General features: G+C 37.7%; 1 protein-coding gene across 1 annotated transcript in view; it reads left to right on the top strand.

Annotated features, from left to right (window-relative positions):
- The window catches only part of PARD3B (par-3 family cell polarity regulator beta), a 5,075,916-nt gene that overhangs the window by 3,806,836 nt on the left and 1,242,524 nt on the right, over positions 1-26,556 (top strand). The window lies entirely within an intron of this gene.

A 26,556-nucleotide genomic window follows, 5' to 3' on the forward strand; every position in this document is an offset into this window, starting at 1 on the left:
CACCCTTTGCTGGGGAGTTCTTTGGTAGGTGACATTCTGTCTTAGGGGCATTCATCCACAACCCCCTTTTCACACATGAGGTCATAGTGTGAATTTAACAGTGACAGTCATCTAGAACCAAGGTTCACATCACCATGTGGCTATCCCTGCCAATGGATGTTATTCTGTACCACACACTGACGGACACAGACACACACATACAAATACACCCCTATGGCCAGTTCAGTGTGTCCAGTCCACCTACCTTTTATCAAAATGTTTTCTTCCACATAACTGTCCCAAATCTCTCTTATCAAGGCATACCATTTCAGTAGCTGTATATTTACTCACCTGCACCAAATACCCATTCACCAAATGACTTGTGATATGTGACAGTTTTTAAGAGGCTTCCTTTCACCACTAAATTTAGCAGTGGGTGAAGATGTACCAGCTTGAAAGCATGTTTATCTAGTGTGATTTATTTTGCAGGTAGTATTTATCTGAAAAACTTTGACAATTTTGGAAAGATCTTAAAAGCTCAGCTGAACAGGCTGTATGAACCTTAGAGATGTTATTGCTAACATTTTCCAGGCAATATGTGACTGTCCTGTCCTTGAATACGAAATAAAAAAAAATCATTCCTCTCTCGTTACAGTGCTGAAGTATCCACCCCCTTTTTTCAGCTTCAGGTTGCCTTATTCATTATGTTAATGCAAGGTGGCAGAAGCAGAACAAAATCCTGGCCCCCCAAAAAAGATGTTCTGTAGTGATCCATTCTGTTTTCCTATTCCCATATGACTTCAAGGGCAGCACAGTGACTGAAGGGTCAGCAGATAGCATTGTTGCCTCACAGCAAGAGGTTTTTTTGGTTCGATTCTCAGCTGGGGTGCCTTCTGTGCAGAGTCTGCATGTCCTCCCTGTGTTTTGCTTTTGTTTCCTCCCACATTCCAAAGATATACAATAGGTGGATTGGAGACACTAAATTGGCCATAGATGTGAATGTGTGGTATGGAAGAACAGCCATGGCAGGGCTAGCCACCCAGTGGTGTGAATCTTGGGTCTAGATGATTATTACTGTTAAAGTGACACCCTAACTTCATGTGTAAAAATTGGGGAAAAGGGGTTATGGATGGATGTCAGCAGTCTGAGGCCATTCCTTGACCCTCGAATGATGTCACAAATGTAATTTCAAAACTGCAGGAAGGTTTTTTCATGAGAAAGTCAGCAGTTTTTTGCATTTTTAAGGATAAGGTGGTATGGACAAGTTCGCTATGCAGTGACAGGTAGTATCCCATGTGCCAGTAATTCTTCCATGCCATGTACGTTCCAAGTGCTTATGTAAATACTTGTTGATTTGCTCCATGACTGACTGACACAAAAAATAATTCTGGTTTTGATAGGTAGAAATCTTAACAATCTGTTGGGAAAGATATGATTGTTGATGTATATCTATATCAGTATATCTATCTATTTATATATATATATATATATATATATATATATGTGTATGTGTGTGTGTGTGTATATGTGTATGTATGTATGTATACACATATATTACACATATATAGCTGTCCAAATATTGGTCAAAACATCCATCCTTTAAATGGCATTTGATCAAACACTATTTGTTGTTCAGCAACCGACCAAAAACCAACATAAAAAAATAGATATTTTTTGAAAGGGGGGGCACACCATGCTACCTTCCACACCCCTTGCTAATTATATATTCTTACTTTGAGATCCTACTTTGGGGAATGGGAAATATCCCAATCCCCGCTCTACTAACAGCATAGTCATACCTGCAGTTTTTTGGGTCTGACAAGTTGTCATTCAATAACTTGTAGGTAACCTGTATCCAATAAAAAAAGGAAAAAAAAAAAAAAAAAAAAATATATATATATATATATATATATATATATATATATATATATATATGTGTGTGTGTGTGTTTGTGTATGAATTTGTAACTTAATTCTGTTGTCTTTTGATTGAAAATAATTATTTATCACCAGAATCTAAGCAGCTGTGCTTTTCTTCTGATGAATTGATTCAACCTTTGTCCCTTCAACGCTCCTTTACTGCTCTAGTTTTGTATTGTCTTAATATTTCCTTGTGTCCCACCAATATTTGCTTAAAACCTTATGCTGTTTTTGCCTTTTTTGTTTCCGTCATTAATTTGAATCTTTCACCCATTGCTAGTCTCGCCATCATTTGTCCTTTAACATGTGCCCTTTCCGGTTTCAGACAGTCACCCCAACATTATTACCATCTTCACTGGCCCCTTGCACCCAATTAGTTGTAACTGCTCACTGTTATAATGATAAATTGACATATGACTGGGATGACTGCCATAATGTTGGTATAGTTCTCATGCTGATTCTTCATAGTGATAATTTGATAGCACAGCTATAATTCTGTGAAATGCCTTGCTTCAGTTCACTGCATAAAACACACTGCCTGGCATTATTTCTTCTTTCTTTTGATACACACACTGATGCCTTGTAAGCTGTTTGCCCTTTAATGATTAAAAAGTTCTTTACACTGTTACTGGGATAGTCAGGTAACAATTTAATGCCATTCATGTCCCCTGTCTCTCTCTCTGTCTTGCATTCCTCTTAGCTCTGGAATTCTCTTTGCGCAGCTTGACCTTTGAGTCTGTGTGTATGCTGTGCGATTTTGATTTTTTAATGACTTCAGCCTTCACATCTGCAGTAAGAGTGACATTTAGATCTTTTTCCTTCAATCAACCATTCTGCGACCCAGGCTAGAAAATAATCACCAGAAAGTGAAATAAAAACAAACTACTGTATTTTGATTGAAGATTATTAGGGATGTGATTGTCCCTTAGTCCTCTGAGAACACAGCAAGATTGTTACTGACTGTGTCTTGACACTTGATTAATCAGTGTTGCTCTAATGTGCACTGCATTAACCTGTGAGCAGTGATTTCAGCTAAACCAGGGGAGAATGGAACTGCATGGCAGGACACAGAGAAATATAACACAGTCATACTGCACTTATGATCAAACATTTTAATTGCACCCTGAAACAACAAACTTAAAATTTTCAAGTAATACGTGGCAAAATCAACTTCATGGTATTTCTTTTATATTATCTTTTATCTGCGGATTCAAAAAAATAAGAAACTGTTACAATAATTATAACAAACTCTTAAAGAGAAATGTAAACATGCATTGCAGAAGTATTAGAAGGTTTTCGGCAGTGACAGTTACTCCTTAACAGTACTGAAGTCATGTTGGGGGTATTGGGTTTTGAGAGAATGCATGCGCATATATAAATATTCTCCTGAAGTGTGGCATCCCTTGAACTCTGAAGTCTTCTTGGCAATAGGCTTCCCTACTTCCTGCCTCTGCACCTGCCACACACTGCTTTGCTTATGCTAACAATGTGTTGCCAGGTTGGTTCACCCACAGCTGAGCACTAGTGTGAGAAATTACAAGGTCTTCATTGATATTTGCCTTGCAAATCTTGAATAGTTTTACCTCTGATAGCCCCACTGTGACAACGTGTGGTTTGTCCCCATCACTAGCTAGACGTCTGCATGCTTGGATTCCCACCTCAGTGACTTGTCCATGGCCTTGAGTTTCTGAAACGTTTGATCATACCACATCCATGACATGCCCACCCCCACACTTTGGCAGTCTCTGAAAGAAGTAAACTATGTAATCATACGAACACTGTGCTGCAAGTCCCTCAAATTCCTCAAAGGTGAATGTTCTAAGTTACATAAACCCAGACACCCAGCTGTCCTAGTTACACACCCTCCCCTGGGCAGTTTTCTTTTCCCAGCACTGCTGTTGTCATGTCCATACTTGACTGCATGTCAGGACCCCTGATCCTGTGTACAAGTGTAGCATCTATCAAATTGAATACATCTACAATCTCAGCCTTCCAGATCGTTTCTTTAACTGACATGGCACATGCACAGTCAGATGAAGATAATTTATAGGCACTTTGTTGTCTGCATTTATTTGCTGACTGCTCAACCCAAAAACAGATTCCATGGGGTTCAGCACCAAGCCATCGCCGTACAGGTGCCCACGTGAGAAGGGTCAGTTCCAAAATCAGTTCTGCATCTGATGTGGTTGAGATGTTACTAATGTCCCATATTGCCCAGTGTTCGTCCCATTACCACTCAGTCTTGCTGCCATCAGTTCATTTTAGCCCTCCCTGAAAACTTTTTCCCTGAACTGGCACCTGCCCTTTCCTTATAACTTCAGGTTCTGGTTTGGGTATAATGTTAGAACAGTACCTCGCACTTAGTTCTGTGCAACTATGGGAGTGTCAGCACTGACTAACAGGGAAAATGGTCATGGAAACTACAGATGACCGGCAGGCATGCTAATTCGCATGTCACATCATGTCTGCATTACTGACAACTGCATATTGCAGATTGACTCAGATAGTAATTTCAAACCTGTAACGTTTCTACACAGAACTGTTATAAAAACAACGAAAATTAATCAAACAATGTTGCCCTTATATGAAAATGGCAGGAAACGCAGATCAGTAATCTGCCAACATTTTGCCTGTGTGTACCCATACTCAGCTCATGACACACTTATGTCATGTCTGTAAGCAGCAGCAATGTCTGATTTTTCAACGAAAACTTCTCCTTACAATGGGGGAACAACGGGTTCCTGCCCTTTCAAATGCATGTCACTGTTTTTAGTACTGCTTTGTAGTCATTTCATGACTTTCTTAGATAATGTGTGTGATTTTATTTGCATGCCACTCACTTTGTGTGAAATATGCATCTGGTAGCTCATTCAGAAAAGTTGTTTATAATTAAAAAGGGCCATTTTCACTTCATGAAAATGTTATGTTTTACTTTAGCTGGTGCTTAACACAATCTGTCAGTGTATAATGTTATAATGGTAGCTCATTTAGAAATGCTTTTATAATGCAAAAGGGCCATTCTCAATTTTTATGTTTATTTTAAACAAGTATATGTCATTACAGCAGTGACTCGTTCTTCCTTATGGACATCAATATCCATTTCAGCACAGAAATTAATATTCAGTAATTTCAACGGGACATCAGAAATTGCCGGGGTGGAGGTGTGGTTAGGGCGGGATTTGCCATTGCACATCCTGCGAGGTACTGTTCTAATATTATACCGTGGTTTGTTCACTGTACTGCCCAGGACCTATGGGCTGTTCCTCTGTTTTCTGTTTTTGGTCCATCTTCCTCAGTACAGCATTCATCTGTTTACATCCTACACCATATTCTGGGCCTCTGCTCGATGTGCTTGTGATGTCACTAATCCCTTGGCCCACAGCTTGAACTTATCCCTTTTTGCGGGTTATCTTCATCTCCTCATTTTGCTGAGGAAGAATTTCACTTGCTCCATAAGTGAGTTCCTTTTGTCCTGGTACTTGTCTGCCCTTGACATACCAGCAGAAGAAACAGCCTGTATTTGCTCAGTGAACATGGATAATGTACCCATCTATTGGCCCTAGCAGTGCATCCAGGTTCCTAGCATTAGCAAAGAACACAGAACCAATTATTCATATATCAACTAAGATACACGTGCTGCTTGTTAAACCACTGATGCAGCTTGGCAGCTCTGTCAGTGCCCCATCAGGTGCCCACATGTGGCCCAGCTCTCACAGCCTGTTCCTCTTTACTTTAATGTTCATTTAATTTCTCTCTTATGAATAAATATATTTATTTATTTTGCCTGGTATCATCCTTGCCTCTTGCTTTAACCTGTATGTCCTCTCTCATGTATGCTTACAAAACCTTTGGGGTAAAAAGATGCTGTTTAGCATCGAGTCTATGATCGCCTTCTAGAACTTGCATTGCCCTGGCAAACTCACTATGCTTTAGCTCCCCCTTAAACTGTACACCCCTCCCCCTTAACCAAATGAATTGCTTTTGTCCCTGGCTTCGCCATGGTGGTGTAAATGGCTGTAATTCCATGGGAATACCTGTGGATCTTGGATAGCTATAATGTTCATATCAGGTATAAAGTAACAGGGTCAAATCTCCCAAGTTTTCCTTAATTTATTTTTATTATAGTTCATTATGTGGTGGATACATGTATTGGCTTTTCATTTACTGCATCTCTCTCTCTCTGATTGTATGAGGATCAAGATTCAGGAGGAATTCCAGTCATAGGTAATGCCAACAGTAGCGGCAGATTCATATTGTTTTGTATTAACTAGGGAACTCCACTAACAGATTTGGCAACAGCATGTATTTCTTAAAGGGTATAAAACCTGAACCGTCATGCCCCTCATTAATTAACAACTACAGTGTAACCAATTCAGGGAAACCCTAGGGGAAACCATGGCTTCAGTGAGGACAAATCAAGCTATGGAAAAAAAAAAAAGGGGGATGAACGCATTGTGGGATCATGTCCACTTGGAACGTATGCACAGCCCTATACTTAGACAGAAGATACTTAGTTGGTGCACTGCTTAGATCCATACCCCTCAACCCCTTAGTGCAAGAATCTGGAACAAAGCCCAAAACCACGGATTGCTCTTAATGTTGCTGTTATAACTTAGATGGTTATTAGACTAACTTTTGTTTTTGCAACTGGCATGCTTCTCTGAAGGAAATGAATTCTGAAATTCAGATGCCTGTCACTGTTTACTAAATGCAAAACTCAGATCCGTCAGCAAATGTGTGGACTTAGGCCAGCCTTAGGAGACAAAAATCTCTCAATTTTGCAAATTCTGGCAGTTGAGAAGTTTGCTTAATTCCTGTTTGTGTGCCTTTGGCTTCTTACTCTTATATAAATAATTATACAGGCACCTCAAACATGAACCCAGGCCCAGACAGATACACTTACCCAATCAAGACCAATAGCTCTCTCTAGCATAATAAGCAAGTTATGTAAACACACTATGGAAAATACACTGATTAATGTTTCTCCCTAAAGCTGCTGTTATGCTTTAGTTGTTAGTGATGTGATTATCTTTTGGGCAGAATGTAATGTCACATGGTAAGCAGTCTGCGCACAAATGTCTTCATATAACTGCTAGCGGCAAATCCTCCGTATCAAGCTAACGTCTTACTCCTTTCCTCTCTCTGCAAGATTACATGCCACCAGTTTCAGGGCGAATGTGACCACAAACAGCAAACTTTATATTTGATTGGAACTAGTACTCTTGGCCACCTCTCTTTGTCAGTACTCTGTTCTGAAGTTTTCTGCTCTTTGTTTTATTACATTTATTATTACTTTTATTTTGTTAATACTCCTGTAATCTCAGTATGCTGAGAGTTTGCATAGCTGCTGATAAATGAGCTCTAGTTGAAGCACAGTCATGAAGCTTTAATAAAAGTGTCTGATGCCCAAATCAGAGGGGTATACCAGCACAAGTGCAGCAAAAATCCAACTGAAGTATGAATAGGATTCAGTGCAGTCACCAAGTTAACCATCATCCTGTGTCTTTAAGCTGTGTGGGCATATGCCAGAGAAGCAGATGAAAGTACTCCTTGCATACTGTGTTCATGCTGGGGCACAGAATGTTGGTCTCTTAACCCAGGGAAAATGCTGCAGCAACAAGTGGCTCACATTGAGCTCTGACATGTTGCTAAGCTTACCGTACTGGAATAGTCCCCTGTTCAGAACCTGCATCTGATTGGGGAGACCTGAGCATGAGTATCTCACTGTATGAAGCACATCACCACTGTTGTGCAACCACTGTCACAGTCATCATGGTAACTCTCAATTCCACCAGCAGTCATTTACTACAACAGTGGACCTTAACCATCCAGATTGTGCTGACCAGCTTCTATATAAATATATTATATTTAAAACTGTGTATAGTACCTTGTATAAAGATGTCACTATATATCTGTGTAGATATATGTATGTGTGTGTATATGTATGTGTATATATATATATATATATATATATATATATATATATATATATATATATATATATACACACACACACACACACACAGTCTTCTAACTGCAGTACTAATGTGGCTGAAACATATATATATATATATACACACACACACACACACACACACACACACACACACACACACACACACACACACACACACACACACACAGTCTCCTAACTGCAGTACTAATGTGGCTGAAACTTGCTGGCCTAGATGCAAACCTTACAAGGCAACTAGGCAATTTCAATGTTTGAGTGAAATTGCAGCCTACACATGCCCTTTATAGTGCTAATAAGTATAGTAAACAACCTGATTGACCTTTACCTACTAAAATTAACTAAAATAGAAGCAAATATAACTTGTCTGCAACTTGGTGCATATGGATTACATTGCCCATGTATGATATAATGTAATATTTCATAGCATTTACTATATAAATATGGCCAGAACCAAGATGTAAGGTTGTTAAGGAAGCATTCTGTTTTCATTGTGCTGAAGCCTTGGCCTATCCTTCTCCTAAATAAGGACCTGTGCCTACCATTAAAGGGCTCAGGCCATTTCCCAAAAGTCCTAGTCAAGATGGGCAAGATATTTATCTTTTTTTTAGCTTAGTGGTGAGAAATTTGGGTTCTATGCCCTTCTCTACCAGTTTTGTTCTTCCGTAGCCTATCCCTGCCCATTATACCTGTCAGTCTCTAACCCAGTCCCTTGATACCTAAACAGCACACTTTCCTGTGCTTCCTATTTTCTCTCCTGTGCTCGTGCATCTTTCAGCGCAGCCTGTGGAAAAATGGTTTCTGGCACAAGTATATTTAAACTTCATTTACCACAATTTACATAATATTGCAGGGTTTTGCCTGAAACTAAACAGCACTAGATGCGCTATCAGGTGAATTGTGAGTTGTCCTAATTGCCTGTAGATATGCATACAGAGTTTGTGTGTGCATTATTGTATGCACACAATCTTATAGTGAAGTGATAATGCAGCAAGGATTCTTTTTTCTGCCTTGTACCATTTTGTGTGGCTGCCCCATGGCTTTTTACAGAATAAAGTAGTAGTTATAGCAATAACCCATGGCTGGATGTGGGTGATGGTGGATTTACCCACAGTTGGTGTGGTTTGGTCATAAGGGTGAAACAAAGCCAACCGTGGGTAAATCCAGCATTACCCACACCCAGACAAGGGTAATTGCTATTATACAACGGTGTTAGCTTTGTATTGTGTTGTGTTTGTGCTATTGTTATTTAGATTTCTGTTTGTTTTATTTTGTAGTATTCTATTTTTTCTGACATAAAATAGTCCCAGACTTTTAGTTTATATATTTCAGAATTAGAATTAATTTATTTATTCATAAATACTTTTTTTTGTCCAGTGTAGTCCCTTTAGGGCACTGGCCTCTTTTTATGGGAGACCCAAGTTATTGCTCATACTGACTAAGGGAGTTTGGCCAGGACACTGTGGAATGTCTCTTCTTTTTGTTAAGTGCTATGGGATCTTTTACTTTCAACTGAGGTACAACCAACTCAGGAAGATGGGGCCTAAGTTTAATATCCTATTTGAAGGATAGCACTCCCAGGAGTGCAGCAGCCCTCCCCCTTTTACATTGCACTGCAGTATCAGTATTGCCAAAGCAATCCAAGTACCTGGTTTTAATAGAAAACACAACCTTCTGCACCAAAGGAAGGTGTGTTTTCCAACCCCCTTCAAGAAAAACAGCATGTACGAAGCAAACATAAAATGCATATTTCTCTTTTTTCTGGTTTGTTGAAGTACCATTAGAAATAATTTATATCTGAATGTTCTGGTGTAGCACCATACCTCTCAACTTATGTGGTCAGGAATTCTGGACAAAGCCAAAAATAATGACCGGAAGTTTAAACTGTGAAAAATGTTTAAGTATTACTCTAATTTAGGTACGCAGTAGGAAGGTAGCTGGAATAAAGAAGTTGAACCACGACAAAGTAAAATCTTCTTTTTAAATACAAAATGGTGAGCGCTTTCGCAATGGTAACCATTGCTTCATCAGACAGTTAATTCAAACAGCAACAGCACTTAAATACTTTAATTCATTACTAAAACAACCAGCCCTACCACTCAAAGTTAATTCAGCACTCAGCAATCAATTAATTACTATGGTTACATGTTGCCCTTAGTTAATTGCTGAAGTCAGAAAAACTCTGTTTAAAAACCACATGCACAAAATGTAAAGACAAGAAAATGTGGCTAAATATAAATAAAATACATAAAAAGTCAATGAATAAATACATATACTCATGTTCCCCATTTAGTAACTACTTATGTGCATAGATACAAGCATAAAAATATATATACAAATATATATAAAAGTGTAAGCAGTACACACATGCAGGGCTTTGGGCCAATATCACAGTATTTCTTGAGCTGCTTCTAACAGATATCATTAAAGACAAACATTTGTTGAGATGTATGTATTAAAGCATATGTATTTACTAGGTGGGCAACATGTGCATTTATTCGGCAGAATATATGTATTAAGTTGTTGAGTGTGTACTGCTTATACTTTTATATGTATTTTTATGCTTATGTCTATGCACTTGGGGAACATGAGTATATGTATTCATTGACTTTTTATGTATTTTATTTATATTTAGCCACATGTCCTTGTCTTTACATTTTGTGCATGTGGTTTTTAAACAGAGTTTTCTGACTTCAGCAATTAACTAAGGGCAAAAACGTAACCATAGTAATTAATTTATTGCTGAGTGCTGAATTAACTTTGAGTGGTAGGATTGGTTGTTTTAGTAATGAATTAAAGTATTTAAGTGCTGTTGCTGTTTGAATGAACTGTCTGATGAAGCAATGGTTACCATTGCGAAAGCGCTCACCATTTTGTATTAAAAAAAAATTTAATTTGTCTTGGTTCAGCTGCTTTATTCCAGCTACCTTCCTACTGGGCACCTGTGATTCAACATTTTCAACTTCTGGGCTGGTTTGGATTTATTTGTTTATTACTCTAATTTACTTAAAAGTTAATAGAACAGGGTTTACATCAATATATATTTTTGAACTATAAGAAGTATAAAACTCTGACAGGCATTAATGATGGACTTTAATCATGAGTGATCAAAAATGTTATGAGGGACAGGACAAACATTTGTAGCAAAATCAGGGCATTCTGCAAAAATAGGGACAGTTGAGAGATGTGGGTAGCTATCAACAGGGAATGTCTGGTCACATAACCCATACAAGGCATTATTTTTTGGTCATGTTTGATATTAAATTATGCAGTTATGATTTTCTGAATGTTAGTACTGTCTGTGAGCAAGTCTCAGTAGAAAACTTTGAGAATTTGCAGTTTTAATGAATATGAATTAAAACTGATTATCTTTAATTTCTTAAGCTGAGGCTTTTTCATTTTCAGTTTAGTATGTCTTGATATTTCCATAACATATGTAGTACCAACAAGCAAAATAATTAAACTGCAGCCCTGCTCAACTTTCCATCTTCAAAACATGGAGCACTATACCACCCCTCCCATAAGGTAGAACAAATAGGCAAAATGTGGAACATTTACTAGCAACAAGGGAGGGAATTTAGAGCATGGTTAAAATGTTATTTAATAGTTTTACTACATACCCAGTTCTGTGAACATTGTAAATATTACAGACTCTTAGAAGAAACAACTCAAATTGTAAAACTCCAAAGCCCCAGATAGGCAAGTCAAGCAACCCCCCCCCCCCCAAAAAAAAAAAAAAGTCAATCCAGTCAGCATCAAGCAGTACAAGTAAGAGCAGGCATGCAACATGAATACCATATACCAACAAGCAAAACAATGAAAGAAACTACAGCCATAGTCAACCTTCCATCTTCAAAATGTGGAACATTACACTATGTTGCACAATGTGTAATGATGGGTAAAATGTGATACATTGGCTAACAACTTCGAAGGTAGCTCACACCATAGATAAAACATAGACTTTTATACATAAATACCCCCAGTATCTCTCTGCTTGCCCATAAGTTACTTGGTTACAATGTATAATTTTACTTCTTCATTGTTTGCAAGACAAAAAAGTTGTATATGTATATCACTTGTAATATGTTGTTTTTCTGCACAGCCATCTCTTCAAACATTAAGTTGAAAAGGTCTAGGACCACCCCCTTCACACACACACAAAGTGTAAATTATTCTAATAATCTCTTGTAGACTCTGTAGTTGCAAATTCTCAGTGACGAGCAAGTTTAGCTTTTCTCTCCATTTCAGTTATTACTTCATTCTACCCAGTATATTACTACTACTTTAATATTTGACCTGCACATGCACGCACACACCCATTAATTAACACGACTTGCGTGACTGTACACCTTGGATAGTTCCTTCACATCGGGTGACTAATTAAAGTCATAAAAAAATTACCCAGAAATATATCTCAACTTGCTGATGTTACAACCATACACTGCAATGCCCATCTGCCATCTCAGTCTGTTAGCTCAACAATCGGAAGCAAGGAGCAAAATTAGGAACAACTTTAGATATTTGCATTATGCATTTAGAAAGTTGAGAGAATAACCAGCTTTTTTTTTAACAAGCATTTTCTGAAGGATACAAACTGAAACTCATATGCCTGCTATTATTTAGTGACCACAGTCTGTAACAGTTTGCCAGAAATCATCAAATTTTACAAGGAACAGAATAAAATATTTCCCAGTTTCATTGCTTAAGAATTCCAGAGAAAGCCAAACATAATAGGGGGGATAAAGACCCCAAAGGAGATAAATTTTAAATATTTTTTTATCTAATTAATAAGGTAAACCCAGTGGAGAAATTGCCCCTTTTGGGGTAAACCAGGAGTTCTAAGTAAGGTAAACAGAGGTGAGAGTATTCAAACATTGGAATTTTTAAGAACAGAAAGGAGTCCACAGACAACTTTTATTCACTTAAAAGGTTAACAGAACAGCAGTTATTGCAAGGGCATGCATTTTCCTGAACAAAAAGAACTATGAAATTACCTCAGTGGTTTACCAAAAAAAAAAAATAAAGTCAGTGAAGGTCCTGCAGTTGGTGTGGAAAATCATGGCTCCCAGCTGTTAATGATCAGGCTACAGGGTTGGATTCTTTCTAGCTACACATTTTCCTACTGTGTCACTTAACCAGATAACACTGAGTGGGACACACACACACACACACACACACACACACACACACACACACACACACACACACACACACACACACACACACACAGTCTTGATCCATTTCTATCAAGTTCAGAATTCCCCAGTCTTCAAACTGTAGTCCGAGAGAAACAAAGTAGAAGTTGCAGCCTTTAAAAACAGCTTCTGCACGAGTGGCATAATCTAAAATAGAAAGCAGAAGCTGTAATTCTCACTGGCTTTCAAAACACCTGCTCAGCACTTCCACTAACCTTTCTAAACATCCATGCTGTGTTTCTACACAAGCAGAAACATAAAGTAATGTAATCTCAAAATGCTTCTGAGGGAAAACACAATGCTGCAATATAACGAGCAAAAGCAATGCTGAAAAATGCTATAGTGCAGTAAGTAAAGCAACCTAGCTCTCTTGTTCGTACAAGAATGTTTCTGTATGAGGGAAAGCAGAATGCTGCAATGTGATGAGAAATGTTCAGGTTTTACCTGAGAATATAAGAGGAGGTGATGTACAGAATCGCACAGAAACTTGTGAAATCAAGTGGATTATGAGTCCTAAGACACATAGATATCTAGATTTAAACACAATGGTTCCTTTAAAGCCAATACTGAAGAATAGGTGCTTAACTATTGGTTAAATCCTAGGGGCTTGCCCCCTTTTCATTCAGATTATTGGATACAATTTGATTGGACAACATGAAGGTGTGTCTCACAAAAAAATCAATTGATTGGTTAATACCAATATATCTAGTTCACCAATCTCAAAGCACTTTATGATCTGAAGAAGGCAACCCTGCCAAAAGAGCTTATTGTACTTTGAGATAACAACCTGGAAATTTTGATTTTATCTACTCAACTGGTTTTAATATCTCAATAAAGGAAGAATTTTAGAATTTTATAGCCGTGGTGGTGAACTCAGGTTTTTGTCTAGCTCATTTGCCTCTTTACTGAGACACCTCTAGCAGTTAGATTTTCTTTGGTGTTTGTTTACATTAGCAAATAAAGTTGCAGTATGCAGACACTGTAGATTTACAGGCAGACTCTGAGCAAGAACGTCTGCAAAGAATGGAGTAATGGAATGCAAAACTGAAGGCACATGGGTTGAAGCTAAGCACAGATAAGACCGTTGTAATGGCAGCAAATGGGGGAGATCAGAAGCAACTGAGAATAGAGATCGAAGAGAAAGCAGTGTAACAGGTTAACCGCTTCAAGTATCTGAGATGGGTAGCCGAGGAGAGGGGAAGTCTAAATCAGGAGGTCAGATGTAGAATCAGAGGGGCTGCAGCCAACTGGCACAATGTGTCCTGGGTAATGTAAGAAAGAAGAATGCCAAAACCAGCTGAAAAGTAAGGTGTACAAAAGAGTGGTGGCTAGTGACTAGTGCTACAGAAACCTGGACTTTAAAGACAGAGCAGTTAAGGAAGCTGAAGGTCATGGAGATGAAGTGCCTGAGATGGGTGGTAGGATGAACACTGTGGGATGGAGAAAGAAATGAGGACATCAGAGCAGAAGCCAAAATAGCTTCATTTGCAGGCACAGGTGCAGAAAAGCAGAAGACAGTCTGGCGAAGATGATTTGAGACAGAGAGGAAGAAGGCAGGAAGAAATGAAGGCATCCAGCAAAGAGGGAGAGAGAAGACCTGCAACAGTCAGCATGGCTGTTGAAGGCAGGAGAGAGGGGTATTGTATTGTGAGAGATGGTGAAGGTTGACACAACACCCCAACCCCATGTAGAAAATGGGAAAAAGGGGGATGATGATGATGATGATCATAGTTTATCTTACATTTTTCCATTTCTTCAATGAACTTCTTAAACTGTGGATTTGCAATCTCTCTCATGCTGCACGCGTCCGTGTTTATATAATGTTAGGTTGTCTAATCAGTTTTTTTTTATGCAATAGGCATTTTTTTGTCTTATTGACAGACCATAGCACTTGCCAAACTGTTTTTTTTTTTTGTCTCTTAATCTGTAACTCAGCAAGAGGTGTGGATTCAACAAGGCATTGACTTTTTGTAAAGAATAAATGACAAATATTGCACATTTGTCTAGGCTCTTGATAATCCCTGAAACTCTCTTTTATTGCTACTGTTGTGGAAAGAATAAATCTTCAAATACCTTCAAAACGTATTCACATGTGACACATAGACATGTGACACACACAAATGTGCCCGTGTACCTTTTCATGCACCAGCCATGCTGTTTCTCTTGCACTGAAGAATAAATGGAATTTCTGGATCCAAAGTTTCCCATTTTCTGCTAAACTACCTTGAAGCAAGAGACAGTACTCCTGTTGATTGCCTTTGAACCATAATTTATTATAAAATATAGAATTCTGTGAGGACTTCTCTTGAGTTTTTTTAGTGAAAAACTTAGTTGACTTTAAGTTGAAAAATGAAGGAATCTGAGATTATGAATTGCATTTCTGTACCACAGGATTACAGACAAACAAGCTAAATCACGTCAACACTTTTAACCCAAGAAATATATGTGTAAAGTCTATCAGGATGGCATGGGTATCTGATTAGCCTCCTTAAGGACTCTGCTGCAATTATCTTCTAGAAAGAGATGTACCACATAACATCAGTTTCTTTTCTGTGAGATGTCTTGTATCTAGAATATATATTCTAGTATTGGTTGTAAGGGAGTACTTTAAAATGATGCAGGCAGCTCTCCAATTTGGACCATAATAGGTTTACCAGAAAATAGCATAGTATTGGTATTTAACAGTGTCAGTCTGGGTCAGAACCCATTATAAGTGAATGTTTGTGTACCAGTAAAGTACCATAAAGGGAGAGAAAAAAATGAGAAAGACCCCATCAGTAGTGTCTTTGTAGTATAAAGAAGAATTTTGTGTGTCTCAGTTGTTTCCCCTCAGAATCAGGCTCATGTTGCAAAGATGTTTCTTCCCTGTCTTGTTTCTCCCATCATTGTATTTGCAAAATTACATGTAGATGGTAAATGTTTTGAGTTGCCTTCAAGGGACCTCCCATCTACTAGAGGTACACATTTAGAGGGGGGCATTAAAATAAAAAGAGCTGTGACACATAGTTTGCCTGTTTTAAATCTAGGAATGTATTAAACTTAACAGCATCCTGCTGCACAAGTATTTGCTCCCAAAAGAGCTTTTAGAATTTATAGGACATTAGTGTACAGACCAGGTTCTCATAACATTTAGAAAGCTGACCCCAATACAATTCTCCTCACCTTCTTCAGCCCATCAGAAAAAGACTATTTCTTTAGTTTCACTCCTTTGAGTGAGAGAGAATATAGTCTACGTAATCATGGCAAAAAAGTGTTGCAGTCTGGCCATTGCATCTCAGAAGTATTTAGTCCACATGGTTAGCTACTGCAGCTTAATTGCAAATGATGTGTAAGAATGTTCTAACTAGAGGGGAAGAGCAGAGACAATTTTCTAAAGCTAAATGCTGGTACTAATAACATCAGTGTGGATGTATTTAAAGTGTAGTTTTAAGATGGCATAAATGACTCAAGAGAACATCATATTCAAAGAAAGCAAATGCCCATTTTCTGGATGTTCCCACCTGAACAGACATGTGACTTGGCTAAATAGCTGATGACATACTAAGATACATGGAACAAAGGAAGAGAGAGAACTACTGTCAGTTATGTTCTAACCTCTTCTCCATGTCTCTATCACTGTCTACCCACAATATGACGCCTGTCAAGAGTTTTATAGTTTCTTATACACAGACACATCATGAGTTTTGTATTTTATTACGTGTGTAGAAATGTAAAACTGCCGCTTTTAGTAAACATGCATCTGTATACAATGGAGTGAACTGTTTTCACTCTTACTGTTTCTTGTGAAGCGGTTCATTAACTCATGATTGAATGGAGCTGTGTATTTTTGTGTGGGGAGGGGTTCTAAGCAGGATTTGCCTCTGTTTTTAGCATGCAAGTGATATTTGGCAAATATATATTTAGATTCTTCTCAACATCATCTTTTATCTGAAATGGTGCTTACTGATCCAGATGCATTTTGGAGCAAGGTATTGCTTTGTGCCTATGGTGCTGCAAATATTTTGCAGGAACATTTGTATAGTTCTGGTATTTAAATCGTTTATTCCAGGGGCTTTGTTAGTCTTTAGAATATTGATTTTTTTCCTATAATTTCCAGCATTATAATATGTTTATTTAGAGATTTCCTTTATTTTGTACAATTATTAATACTAAGAATTTACATTTTTAATATGTTTTTGTGTATATTCTGTATTCAAAATGCTTACTTTATCAGTTTGTTTATTAGTGAGATTTTAATAACTTGAAAATGGTTTTACAAATGGTTTGTTTTTAAGACTTGCTAGTTTATAAGATCTTATAACTGTATGGAACAGCTATTTAATTTCTGTACATTTGCATTCTGATTAAGTATTTGTAGAATTTTTGGGGAAGGTGGGGATATAACAGGTCTAGCTATATAGATTCACATGTTTCAACATTTGCTTTGGCCACTTTTAAACTATATTGAATTTCTAAAAGTTGACTATCCCATTCTTTGTGTTTAGTTCATACCATAAATGTATTTTATTATAAATATAACATTTCAGAAATTGCATAGATGTTCTACACATTTTGATTTATCATTATACAAAACAAAGTTAATTTAATAAATATTCATTAATTATTTTAAATTAAGTGTGACGGAATATTTAATGAAACTGCTGAGTTTTAAAGAATTATGATCTGATAATGGGCAAGAAAGAACAATAAGTTTAGAAGTGATAGGAAATATTAATTTTAATTTTTCTTTTTGGGTTCCAAAAACATAAAAACTATGACAAAAAGTCTTTAACTTATAAATCAGATACAGTTTTTAAGTTTAAATTCGTAACCTATTTTTTAAAAGACTTCTGCTTCTCACTGTTTGAGCTCCTTAGTGGTGAAATTTCCTGCCAAAGTCATGTCATATTAATCTATAAATAAAATATTGTTTTACCTAGTTTTTCCCAAAGACAAGCAGTAGGTGGATTGGACACTCTAAATTGGCCCTAGGTGTGAGTGTGTGCGTGTGTGTGCCTTCTGTGGAAGGTTGGGTGCCGGGCTGGCAACTCGACACTGTAAAACTCCACTGCCAATCATGAGCGGACAGATGATCTGCTGTGGCTACCCCTAACCAGGAAAAGCCGAAAGAAGAAGAATTCTATTTATCTCCTAGTTCAGAAATCAAATGAACATTAACTGGAGTTCGACTTCTATTCTGATATTGTAACCATTTCACTGTACCTTCATTTGTTCATTAGGTTTTTGGCGTTAAAGATCCTTTTTGACTTAGACCAAGCTTATTGTGGGTTGAAAAAGGTAGATTTTCAAAAGCTGTATTGCTTGATTATTTTTCTAATAAGTAGGTTTCTTAAAGGAAAAATACATTTGACTTATTTAATTTCAGAAATGTAAGCAATCAAATTTTTCTGGACACTATCTAAATTCCACACAGCCAAATAATACATTTCTATAAAATGTTTAAAGACCTTATGAGTAAACTTGCTGATTAACTAGAATTAATGTGTGAACTATGAATAAAAGAAATTTAAAAAGAGAGAACATGTCCAGTAGCATTAAAGATATTCTAAATTTAAAAGAAGTTAAAAAAAGTGTCAAACAATTGAATGTAAAAATCTAACAGATACTTTGCTTCCTTGGGGTCAAAGTATTCTGTTGCCTAATAAGGGAAAAAATGAAAGTACCTCTTAATGACATTGCTATGCTTTTCAGAGAACGCCAAATATTGTATTTGAAAGATAATAGAGGAAAAAGGACCGACTATACATTGATAGAGACAAAAGGGAAACAGGAAGAAAGAAAGATAGGTATTAAACTTAAATCCTAGCCAACTTATATTAAAAATGAAATAACAGGTTATCCAGTTCTTTCTTGAAAAATGTAATAATTTCTTCTCTTTGTGTAACACCACACCTGTTTGCCTGTCTCTGTGTTTCTCTCTCAACCCCCCATCTTTACTCAATATACCTATTGAAATTTAGAATCAAACTTCCGTAAAAAAATTAAACTCAAGTTAGTACAATAATAACTGAATATTAAATAAAATGAGCAATTCAGGATTCACTATGAAGATAAAATCAGCATACTAAATAAATATTTTCAAAAGTTGAAATCAATGAAATTTTTGTGATATAAAATCCCAAAATATTTAAGACGCCAATTTACAGAAATAAACAGAGTATTACAGCAGGAAATATTTTCAAACACGTAAATAATATAGCTCCAAGTATTAACATAAGGAGAATAGAAGAATTTTTATATGATCATAGATAAATCTGGGGACAAGTATGCAGCATTCAATAGGTAATTAGGGATAATAACCATTCAAACAAAACAACCTTGATCATTTCTTGGTTATGCCTACTAACACAGGATAAGTGCATATGGTTAATTAAAATACAGAGCTAGAGTTGTATGGTTAGGCTGTTACTTTCCAAAATAATTGTGTTCCAAATCTGGGGTTGTAGTGTTAGTGTCCTCTGCAGTTACAGACAGCTGTGGGAAAGAAATGATAATTTGATGTATAAGGAAACACAGAGGTCATTTAAGTTTCATAGGAATACTAAAAGGGCATTCCACAAATTGGGTCCTAAGATATTTATTGACTTTGAGTGAAAATCAAGTAAAACATAAGCTACATCCCACTATTAACTTCTGTAACTTGATTGATGTTAATCACTAGCATACCTCCCATGTACAAAAATAGAGTGAACTAAAACTGATAAAAGTAAACAACAAGTGGCCCACTACTCACCTGACATAATCACCTTAACTGAAACCTGGCTTAAACACCGCATTAGAATACCATATAGAATTCCTCCCCCTGGATATAATATCCTTCACCTTGACCATGCTAATAAAAAAGGTGGAAGCATTGCCACTCTGTATGCTGACCACATAAATCTGCCCCCTGCACCAGTCCCACCCCCTTCTCTCCATCCAGTTGAGCTCCTAACAGCAAATTGTATGGTCAATGACTACAAAATCATAACAATTGCAGCAATCTACATACCTCCTGGTGACAGCATGTCACTACTAGAAAAACCTCTTGCATGTTTTTTTCATAACATAACCAAGAAACTACTCTACTAGGTGACGTTAACATTAATTGGCATACACTATCCAAATCACCATGCTCTTTCATCAATCTACATGGTTTTACTCAACTTATCACTATGCCCACACACCTTAACAAGCCTACTAACACATCCTTTCTCACTGAATGAATTCTGGTCTCTTATCCTGACCTCTACCACCACTTTGAAATTTTCCCTGTCTCAATTTGTGTCCACAGATAACCCCCCCCCCACCTCCAAAGACCACAAAAAAAAAATCAAAGAATGATGAAAACTCTCTGATTTCCTCCCTTAAGATCTCAATAATCTGTTGTCTACTATTAACTGGTCTTTCCTTTCTTACATTCCCCTAGATGAAGCAGTGGTCAAGTTTAATTCTTTATTTCTTGACATAACCGATTTACTCCCCTTCGAAAAGTAAAAGTAAAATCCCACTTCTCCCCTTGGCTGTCCCAGGCTGCACAAACTCTCATCCACAAAAGGGACAAAGCCAGGAAACTCTGGATGAAGAACAAATCCCCCACTCACCTCCAAACCTACAAAGAAATGTGTAACCTCTCCAAAAAACAAGTCTACCTTGACAAGAAAAATTTTTATCTAAAACCACAAACTTCTTACCAAAACAACCCCAAAAAATGCTTAAACACTATAAAGCAAATACTCCATCCAGGCAACTCTAATATCCCTAGCCCCTGTCCAGATAACTCTTCCCTCCAAACAGTCACCTTATTTAACACCTACTTTATTGGTGCTGTTAATAAACTAATCCCAACTGCTAACTCCTCTAACCTCACCAACCCCCCTCCAGTTCTAACCAGAACATTTCCTTTTCACTCAAACCTGTATCCACTACAGTAAACTCCTCCTCCATAAACTCAAGCTTTGCTCTCCTTCTGTGGAGAACTCTTTCTTAGACTTGTTGCAAACTCCATAACCTACCCCATAACATACTCATCAACCGCTCTCTTGCCAAATGCCGTGTCCTGTCACAATTGAAACCGTTCTTTATTATATCTATCCACAAAGGATTTAAATGTTCTGATTTTGCTAAATACTGCCTCATAGCTATTTTATCCCCCTTTTCCAAAATACTAGAAAAATGTGTTCACAAACAAATATTGGACTATATCTGCTGCTTCAAAACTTACTCAGCCTAACCCAACATGGATTTCGTCCTGACCACAGTACCTCTACAGCCCTAATCTCTTTTTCCCACTCCATCTGCCTACATAGAAATAACTAATTGGTCTCCTGCCTCTTCCTCAACCTCTCTAAAGCCTTTGACACTGTGTCTCACCCCATCCTCCTCTCCAGACTATGTGACCTCAACCATCTCTTGCTTGTCCAGCTTACTCTCCAAACGGCAACAGTCAGTTAAGTGTCTCACTGCTCTTTCTGCCTTCCACCCATCCAATTGAGAGTCCCTCAAGGATCTATCATTGGCCCTGTCATCTTCAAAATCTTCGCTAACCATCTCTCTGCATCCTGTCCTCTGTCTACTCTCATACAGTATGCTGATGACTCCACCATCACCTCTACTGCTGATACCATCTCTGACCTTCGCACCCTCACCCAAAGCTCCTTCAGCTCCATAGAAAAATGTCTCACTAACAATCAACTTATTCTCAGTTCCAAAAAGACTGAACTTCTATTTCTCCCCAAATCTCTGTCCCACCATAAATCTTTCTTTTCTGTCATCTCATCTAACAACACCATTATCAATGCAGAACCCCAAACAAAACTCCTTGGGGTCATCATTGATGACCAACATAAATTTGACCTCCATGTCCACCATTTGCATTAAAAGAACACCAAAAACTAGGATTACTTTACAGAAATAAAACGTTTCTTGCTAAAGATTCTAGAGTCTCACTTGCTCAGGCCTGTCTTCTACCCAGCCTCCTCTGTAACTCATAAATCTTAACTAACCTACAAACCACTCTACAAGCCAAACTCAAAAGCACCTATGACAAAATTGCACAATTTGCTGCTAATCAGTCCCCTAACTCACATCACTGCTTTTCACTGTCTGCCTTAAACTGGCTTGAGTTCCCCCATCAACTTCAACTCTCCCAACTCCCTATCATTCACTCCATTCTCTACAAACTCACTGCCTGCCCTAGCATCTACTGTCTGGTCTCTCTCTACACTCCAGCCAGAGCTTTCAAGAGCTCTAAACTACAACCCCTGGAAATCTTTATGCCCAAAGATAACATGGGCCAGAACTTTTATATAGCTACTCTCCTGCTCTAAACAGGAACAAGCTTCCCCATGACATCAGAAAAATAACAACTGCACATGATTTCAAAAGGGCCCTAAAGTAATATCTGCTTAATAACCCAACTTGTAACTGTAACTCCTAGCCAATCTCCAACAACTCTAATATTTGTTTACCTACCCTACACTGTTGTTGTTCATGTCACTTTCCATCTACTGTCTAACACTGTCTCTCAACTGAGCATCTTGTAAAAATCTCTCCATTCTGTAAACTCCTTTTTAGCTGATTTGCTATTGATATTGTATAATTTGTAAATATCTGACCCACTGTTTCAAGAATCTGCTCTGTTACACAACTTGTCTCTAAATATCACGGACATTGCCTCTCCTCACTGCACTCTAATCGTAAAGTGTAGATAGGCTTACTACTGCTTATATTGTAAAATGTCCTTAGGCTTACTACCCTTATAGCATGCATATATTGTGTTACTTACTGTATTTACTCTTGTACATGTACTCTTTCATTATTGTTTGTCTGTTAATAATTATCTGTGCTGTTGTGGAGCTTTTCTCCCCAGGCCTCCGCTGATAAAGGGTTTTTGCTCAGTCGGACATTCCCAGTCAGCAGATGTCAAATAAATAAATACATTTTCTTAACATACAGCTCCATAAAAGGACTGTTTTTTTTTTTTACATCTGGTCATACACTCTGTTGAGAACCTCGGCTATAGTGAAAAACAGAGAGATCATTTATTATGCACTTGGAATCAAGCTGGCCCAAGTGCCTCACCAGTCACAACATTATTTCCTTTTGGCCAGCATTATTGAGCCTCACTATTGTTGACTTTGACTAGTTACTAAGCCAATTAGAAGCCAATCAATGAGCAGCAACAAGTGGCCTTTCAATTATGTATGCCCATACAGTACTCCACCATTCAGATAAAAAGGCCTTTCACCTGCTTAAAATTTACATGAATGCTGTACTATACTGCAGGAGTAGCCTTAGGTCAAATAGTGCCCTAGGCAAAAGGGCTCCACAGTGCCCCCCCCCCACCACACCACCCGGTGCCCCCATCCTGGTCTGCCTACACAAAATAAACACTGAAAAAGCACCCCTGCTAGAGCGGCGCCCTAGGCGGCCACCTAGTTGGCCCATGCCTAAAGCCGGCTATGCTATACTGTATGATATACAACAGCTTGAAACTGACTTTTTATGAACTATAGAACTCTGACTTTTTGTTTAAGCTTTGAAATACTGCAGCCTCATAATTTGTTATGTTAAGGAATTTATGAGGCACACCTGTTACCTACTCGGCATTTGGCAGAGTAATCCATTTTCAGGGCACTAAAAAATAGCTTGCTATACCATGATTGCTGTCTATTGCAGTTCCTGTTCTTTCATTTTCTGGGCTGTGGAGGTAAAGTGAGAGATGGAATCTATGTGGAGAGCATTACTGGTCAAGTGAGCCAGTCAAACATGCATTTGGACAATTTTGCATCACCGCCCGGACTTTGAGCATTGTTTCCTTCTGAGTAGCAGATTGCTGTGATTGTACTAAAGTGATCCAGTTTGTAGGACATAAGGATTTTCTGAAATTGTTTACATGAAGCTAGAATTCAGTTTAAAACTAATTTTGGAAAGTATTGTCAGCAGCTGCAAATTGTGGCTGGTTTATTTATGAGCCTGCTAGAATTTTCAGAGGTGGAGGAAGAATTTATCTGCTGCTAATACCACAGCTACAGATCAACCACATGGGAGTGACTGTTTTATGTATTCTCCTGCTAAATTCCTTCTTTTTTCTTTTTTGTAACAAGTACCCCGAAATTGCTTCTCACAAGATACATCTTTGAGGAACAGCTCACATCATCTTCATAATTTCCTTTAGTTTCAGGTGCTCATGAACATTGTCACTAAGCTGAATGAAAGCATCACGTGTGTCTCAATCTTTCAATTAATTTCACCTACCTAAGTCCTAAAAGGAATGTAATACTATGTTTTCATAAAGTAGCTTCTTTTATCTCGAAATACTGTCCGTTTGTTCAAGCGTCATGGTGCTGTTGACTTCTGGTGGGACAAAATGAAGACCCAGTGGATTGTGCAGTATTTTTTGCTAAGTACTATGAGAGTACGTTGAGTAATCTTTTGGTGTTTCTTCATAATCTGGTATTCCTAGAACCAGTTTTCAGTCAAGTACCTTTGTTTGTTCATTGAATATACAATGCTGCGTATAGGTGGCCCTCTGTGGGGACTATATTGAATGCTAATAATACCCAAGGTGTCATTGTAGCTATTTCTTAGCCAGCTGTATCAATATTCTTGTGTTTTGTTATTAAATGGAGTGGAGTCTGTGTATTAATGTATGAAGGAATATTGCTTTTTGAGAACAACTGATTGTTACTGTGTGCATGCTGCAACTACATTTGTGTTAACCACTTTCTCTGCAACAAACATAAGGTGCAGTTCATAGTTTAACTGTAAATTATGTCACAGAGAAGAATGAATGCACTTCTGATAGTAAACCAAAGTAGTAATAGATTTACTTTTTGTATAGGTTTGCCTTGAAGGTCAAGAATTTCATGTTGGCACCTCCAACTTAATGAATTAATACAAAGTCAAATGTTAATTGCAGTGATTTTGGTCCTGTAGTTATGAACATAGCATAGGCTAACAGATTGAGATATACTATGGGGGCAACACTACCATGAAAACATGCGTCTCAGACTTCTAAAAGAAATTGTGTTGGCAGGGATAGCTTGGGATGGTCTCTCTCTCTCTCTCTCTCTCTCTCTCTCTCTTTTTTGTTTTGTATTCGAAAGTGAATAGAACAAAGGGCCCTCTTATTGATGGCCCTGTAAAGCATTCTGGAAAGAATGGGAAATAAGTCTAAGCAGCACAGTATTAGAGTCAGTGTGAAGTTTAACAGCTTTAATCTAATGAAACTAGGAACCAGCCTTCTCAAATAGTGGTTGAGCAGTGATACCCTGTTCTCAGATGAAGGAGCATAAATCTTGATGTTGAAGTGATTGAATTTCTTTTCTTATGCATTGTGGATAACAGTGGGCATTAGTGGATTATCTTTGAATTTGAGAATTAATACTTAATTTGCTAGGTAACCTCTTGCTTCCATTAAGTGGAGCTTTGTAATAATCCCACATGCCGTGAGGTACTTTTATTTAGTTTTGGTTGAAGGTAATTGACATGATGGAGTGAGAAGGTTGATTCTAAGTGAGTTCTGAAGTAAGTTAAAGGAATTTACCATTTCTGCAGGTTACAGGTAGGATATCTGCAGGCTGGTGGGAGTGCTATTAAAAAAGTTGTGCTGTTATACTGCCAGAAGGAATCTATCTATAAACAAAGTAACGTTACTGTGCTGAAATATGTAGGTTCTCAAACAGAATGCTAAAAGTGATAGCTTAACAGAGATAGTATGACATACTCTGTTTTTGTGTGGCCTTTTTTGTTATATTTTTCTGTTTGTATTGCAGTTAACTTTACTGAATGAATGGAAATACAAATTAAGAAGCACATTTCATGCTGTGGTGTTTTAGTAATGTATAGACATCCTATCCTACTATGCTATGGAGTATGAATGACTACTACATGAGCTGGAATAACCTGTCAGGTATACCAACTAACAGATTTTATTTCTATAAACGTAACATTAACTTCTTGGACTGGTACCAAATGTCAGTTGAGTTTGTCATAATTGTGGAAGTTTCTGATAACAGACATATCTGGGTTACTTCTCATGAGGTGAGTGACACACACATTGCAAGATAGATCTGACAGGTGTCATGATGCTATCTTAATGTAGATAGAAAATGAGTGACCCAAAGGCAAAGCTGTACTTGTATATACCTGAGTTGTAGGTGATAATGAACTGTCTGTTTTTACCCACTTGAATCAGAGAGAGAGAGTGTGAAAAATAGAAATCTACTGCAGACCAGCAAGAAGATCCCTGATGTAGTTTTTAATTGACCAGCAGCTGACAGATTTATGTCTTCCAAGTTTATTTCATAGTTTACTTTTGGTGAAGACATCTTTGAAACTGCAAATCTGGCCATCTACCCACACATTCAGTAAACACTTCAACATAGTGTCCTGTCTTACAAGGAAAGTGGACTTTTGCATGCGAGTGCTACAGGGCATCGTGCTGCAATTGTGCACCTTGCTGGATTAATCTTGCAAAACTGCATGGGAGTATCTCTGTCCTGCTGCT

Source organism: Protopterus annectens, chromosome 6.part1 (assembly GCF_019279795.1).
Source record: "Protopterus annectens isolate FY-2018-M chromosome 6.part1, PAN1.0, whole genome shotgun sequence".
NCBI classification, from domain to species: domain Eukaryota; kingdom Metazoa; phylum Chordata; order Ceratodontiformes; family Protopteridae; genus Protopterus; species Protopterus annectens.